This window comes from Suncus etruscus, chromosome 10 (genome assembly GCF_024139225.1).
Source record: "Suncus etruscus isolate mSunEtr1 chromosome 10, mSunEtr1.pri.cur, whole genome shotgun sequence".
Lineage (NCBI taxonomy): Eukaryota > Metazoa > Chordata > Mammalia > Eulipotyphla > Soricidae > Suncus > Suncus etruscus.
In genome coordinates this window covers 98,231,702-98,237,509 of record NC_064857.1, presented here as the reverse complement: position 1 = coordinate 98,237,509, position 5,808 = coordinate 98,231,702, and the positions used below count along the sequence as shown (strand labels likewise).

The 5,808-nt window shown below is 45.1% G+C and overlaps 1 non-coding gene across 1 annotated transcript; it reads left to right on the top strand.

Moving 5' to 3' along the window:
- Positions 1-2,290: 2,290 nt before the first annotated feature.
- Positions 2,291-2,481, top strand: LOC126021338 (U2 spliceosomal RNA). Its single transcript, XR_007499883.1, has one exon. It is a non-coding gene; the product is annotated as a U2 spliceosomal RNA (small nuclear RNA).
- Positions 2,482-5,808: the final 3,327 nt, after the last annotated feature.

The window sequence follows — 5,808 nt, the reverse complement described above, 5'->3', positions numbered from 1 at the left end:
TGATGGAAATGTGATTTTTTTTTCAATCTTTTTAACAGATAATAATAGCTATGAAGAGAGGCTCAGAGCATGCTCAACATGTGACTCGGGGAATGACTCAGTGGCTAAAGTGTTTTGCAAGCTTGGGACCACAGGTTTGATCCCTAGCACTTCTAAACAAAATAAAACAAATCTTGTATGTAAATTTTACAGTTGAACAGTAGCAAAACCAACCAACAAAATGTTCAAGGCTGTCAAAATCCAGGAAAAGTGCTGAAGCATTTGAATTCTAAAGAGACATGAGGGCTAAATGAAATGTGATCTCCCAGATCCCATTCTTGGAACAAAAGGACACTGAGGTTAAAGGAAAAATATAGGAATCCAGTATGGAGTTGAGCTAAAAATAAAGTATTGATACTGGCTCATGGTGATAATAAATTTACCATACTATTGTGCTAATGTAAGTACATGTTACTAATTAATGTCAATCATAGGAAAAACTGAGTGCAGGATAAATGGGAACTCTGTACAGTTTTTCTATAAATCAAAGGTTATTCTAAAATTACGTCTATTAAAACATGCGAGCTTGCTTCCTAGAATTTCCACAGGGCTAGACCAATAGCATAGTGGTAGGGCATTTGCCTTGCACACGGCTGACCCAGGACAGACCTGGGTTTGATCCCTGGCATCTCATGGTCCCCGAGCCAGAAGTGATTTCTGAGTGCATAGCCAGGAGTAACCCCTGAGCATCACCAGGTGTGACTCAAGAACAAACAAACAAAAACCCCAAAAGAGAATTTCTAGTTCCATTAATCAAGCATGTGTTTTTTGATTTTGGGGGGCCTCCCAAGCAAGGCTCAAGAAAGGGTGCCAGAGAAGTTCTTTGGCAATTCTTGGCTCAGGACAAATGATTGATAGGAGGATGCTAGGATCATTGCTTGGGAATTACCTGGGCCACTCTGGCAATCTCGGGAGCCCAGGGCTGCACTCAGAGATACTGGAGCCTGGGGTTCTGTGGTGCTGGGGTCAAATCCAGGTCAAGGCATGAGCCCTTTGCCCTATCCTACATCCCCAGCCCAAGAGAGTGTGTGTGTGTGTGTGTGTGTGTGTGTGTGTGTGTGTGTGTGTGTGTTTTGGGTCACACCCAGCAGTGCTCAGGGATTACTCCTGGCTCCATGCTCAGAAATTGCTCCTGGCAGGCACGGGGGACCATATGGGATGCCAAGATTCGAACAGATGACCTTCTGCATGAAAGGCAAACGCCTTACCTCCATGCAATCTCTCTGGCCCCAAGAGTATGTGTTTTAACACCCAAATTAGTTTTTCTTATTGTGATCAAGAATTTTTTTTAAGTTTTCTATATGAAGCCTGGTAGCAATTATTTCATGTCAAAGAGGTCATTTATATAGTATCTGCCACATTATTATTAAATACACACATTATTATTAAATAAAACTCTACACAAAAAATAAAAAATGATGGGCCGGAGCAATAGCATAGTGGTAGGGCATTTACTTTGCACATGGCTGCCCAGGACGGACCTGGGTTCGATCCCCAGTCCCATATGGTCCCTTGAGCCAGGAGCAATTTCTGAGCACATAGTCAGGAGTAACACCTGAGTGTCACCAAGTGTAGCCCAAAAATCGTCTATAAGGGGCCGGAGAGATAGCATGGAAGTAAGGTGTTTGCCTTGCATGCAGAAGGACTTGATTCGAATCCAGGCACCCCATATGGTCCCCTGAGCCTACCAGGAGTTATTTCTGAGCATAGATCCAGGAGGAACCCCTGAGCACTGTTAGGTGTGATAACCCCCAAAATAAATGAATACATAAATAAAGGATGAATAATTTAAAATAAAAGGTAATTTATGAGAAAATATGGAACAATCATTTTAAATGATGTTGGTGACAAATGTTTTAATTTCGTTTTTGGATTTTTTTTAATGGTGTTGTTTTTGGAATTGGCTTTTGGGCTACATCCACCTGTTCTCAAGTCTTACTCCTATATGTGCATTCAGGGAATCATTTCTTTCGAGTTTGGGGGACTATATGGGGTGCTAGGTTTTAAAACTGAGTGTGCTGTAGAACAAGGCAAATGCCCTATCCATAGCAATATCTCCCCAAAGTTTGACCCTCCCCTTTTTTGTTTTTGGACCACACCCAGCAACAGCAGGGGTTACTCCTGGCTCATAGGACGCTGAGGACTGAACCTAGGTCTATCCTGGTCAGCAATGTGCAAGGTAAATGTCCTACCTCTTTGCTATTGTTCTGGCCCCTGACTCCTTCGTTTTATATAAAAGCAACCACATCATATCGCTTCTCGGTCTTTTGGCTAAGATCAAGTGTAGTATCTGTTCTTATCAGTTTAATATCTGATACGTTGTCTATCCAACAGCAATATATTAAATAAATTTTTGGCACTAGGAACTGGAATAGGAGCTTGCTCCGTCCATTCCACGCATCGATCTGGTATTGCAGTACTTCCAGCAATGGTGCACCAAAAAAATAAATAAATAAAAAAAATAAACCAACCACATCAAAGTCAAAAGATCTGACATATAATAGTCTTAATGACTTCTTTATGGCAAAAGTAAATCTTTTCTAAGTCTTTTCTCATTTCTGTTTTTCTTCCTTATTTTGGTAAAAAAAAAAAAAAAGAGGGGAGGGGATACAAACCAGGGCCTCACACATGCAAGGCCTCTTTCCCCCTGAGCTACATCCTCCACACTTGTGTCCCTTTATTTGGGGGGGGGACACCCAGTGAAGCTCAGGGGTTACTTCTGGCTCTGTGCTCATAAATCACTCCTGGCTTGGGGGATCATATTGGACTCCAGGAGATTGAACTGAGGTCCATCCTAGGTTAGCTACGTGCTAGGCAAATGCCCTACTACTTGCGCCACACCACTGCTTGTGTCCTTTCTTATTTCAAAGGTTACTTGAATCATTAGAGACAAGAGCAGAGAGATGACCCAATGGACTGAATACAGGATTTGCATGCTGGAGGCCCGAGTTCAGTCCCCAGCATCATGTAGTTCTCTTAAGTGCCACCTGAAGTGATCCAGAGCACAGAACCAGCATGCTGGATAAGACCCAAAAACAAAAATTAGAAACAAAAAACTACCAGTCAGACAAAGAATGCTTGCAATGATCTCACTTCGGAGGGCTGTCTGTGCAAAGTCCATTTCCTCCTGGCTTTTAACCTCCTGATTCAGGCTTTCTACCTCTTGATGAAGACATCAAGAAAACAACAGCAGATTAATAGAATTTGTGTAAAGAGTAGGTTGGGGGTGGAAATCAAAGAAAACTATTGTTCCTTCTGCCACCTCGATTCAAGATGGCAGATGAGCTTTTAGTAATTGTATCTGCTTCCTCCGAGGACTGAAGCAATTTCCCACATTTGCTTCTGCAGTCCGGGCAACATTCAGCAACTGGAATGCAGAGATGCCCAAGCATGACTATGCAGGATCTCTGGGGAGCATCATCCAGGAAACGGTCTGCTGGTCTGTCTGAGATTTCACCGAGACTCTGGCAGGGTCATTCCTGAGCTGTTTGCAGTGGAACACGACCACAAAAGCAAATTCCCTGCAGTCCTCACATCTTCAGCACACACACACACACACACACACACACACACACACACACACACACACACACACACACACACACAGCTCTGAGCAAAGGGATCAAAAGGCGGCATCCTAACAGACTATAACTGATTAATTAAGCACATCAGTTGACTCATTCAACGCCTTTGCTTCCAGTCTAGTGGGTTCTGGAGAAACATTTCTACCTCTCTTCTTCTTCTGTGGATTACCCCATGCTTATTGTTGTTCCAGAAGCTTCTGGAGGGAGAGGGGGCTCTAACGGAAAGGGGGAGTGGAGCTAGAGACACTGGTCTAGTCATTCTGTAAAGCATGAATCCTAACACTCAGACCCTGCAGACCGGCAGTGATGAAGACACGCCTTGTGCATCTAAGAAGTTCTGGGGGATTTAAATCCTTCAGGACCTGTGCGTGTGGGACTCGGGTTCTTAGGCTATGGATGAGGAAATCATTAAGAGCTCATGGCAGGGGCTGGAGCGGAGGCGCAAGTGGCAAGGCTTCTGCCTTGCCAGCTCTAGCCTAGGACCGACAGCGGTTCGATCCCCCGGCGTCCCATATGGTCCCCCAAGCCAGGAGCGATTTCTAAGCAGATAGCAGGAGTAACCTCTGAGCGTCACCCGGTGTGCCCCCCCCCCAAAAAAAAGGAGCCCATGGCAAACACAAGTCTATGGAGCCGACGGCACTTACACCTGAGTGCAGGGAGGCTGCTCAAGAGTGTCGTGGGGGCTCTCCAAGAGAGAGATTAAGCTGTCCCAAGAGGGATTCAAAGCATCAGTCCAATTAGCAGTTCCATAGTCCATTGCTTGAAAACACCACACTGGCTCGGGTGTTGGTCTGTGCAATTCGCATAGTCACTGCTCTGGGCATGCCCCATTGGGGTCCGCTGGAGAAGCACTGGCACTGCAGGTGGCACATGTCTAGCCAAGGTAAGTGGCATGTGCCCCCATTCAGATGGCAGAACTGCTGATAATTGCCTCTATGGAAGTGTCTAGCTGACAGATTGCTAAATAACATACAAAAGCCAGAAATATGCCACCATTTCTTTGCTGGGGAGAACTTTTTTTTTTAATTATTTCTTTATTTAAGCACAATGATTACAAGCATGATCATAATTGGGTTTCAGTCATAAATTGCAAAACTCCCTTCATCAGTGCAACTTTCCCACCACCATTGTTCTCGCATTTCCTACCTCTCCAGACCCCCTGCCTGTTTTTGAGACAGACATTGTATTTGGGGAGAACAGTTTTTTGGGGGTCACACCCAGTGACGCTCAGGGGTTACTCCTGGCGATGCGCTCAGAAATCTCTTTTGGTTTGGGGACCATATAGGACTCTGGGGGATCAAACCTTGGACTGTCCTGGGTTAGCCGCTTGCAAGGCAGATGCCCTACCGCTGCTGTGCCAATGGGGAGAACATTTGTAATCAAAGGCCCAATGAACTTGCCAGAAGAGTTTGTGGGCTGGTGGTGCTCAGGATTTACTCCTGGCTCCATGTTCAGCGATCACTTCTAGTGAGGCTCAAGGGACCATATTGGGGTACTGGGGTTTCAAATCTGGTCAGTCGCATGCAAAGCAAATACCCTACCCATTGTACTATTACTGAGGCCCAGACTGAAGTTCTTGATGCGGTGAAGGGCACCTCCAGATCTTATTCTCTCCCATTTGCACAAATTTTGAGATAGTGGAGAACGAAATGGTTCCATGTACTATGCACAGGGAAAAGTAATGAAGGAGGACAGAGCTGCTTCAGGGACAGGTGACAGGGTCTGAAAAGTTTGGATGTGCATGTATGTAAAGTTCTTGGTTAGTTCTGGGGGGTGGGAGCAAGCCTGATCCTAGAGTGTGGTGTCTATGTTCCCTCTGTACTAGGACGCACCTGGACTGTTGTGACCGGGGCCTTGAAGCCATGCCAACAAATTGGATTCTTCCCAGTCATTTGTTTCTTTTTGTTTGTAGTTTGTTATTTTTGTTTTGTTTTCTTTTTCTTTTTGCTTGGGGGGACATACTCAGCTTTACTCAGGGGTTACTTCTGGCTCTGCACTCAAAAATTACTCCTGGAGGGCTTGAGACTATGTGGAATTGAGTTGTCCATGTACAAGGCAAATGCCTTGCCCACTGTACTATCACTCTGACCCTGGACTAACCAGGACTCTATCTTCTTCTTCTTTTTTTTTTGGGGGGGGGCACACCTGGCAGTGCTCAGGGGCCACTCTTGGCTCTACGCTCAGA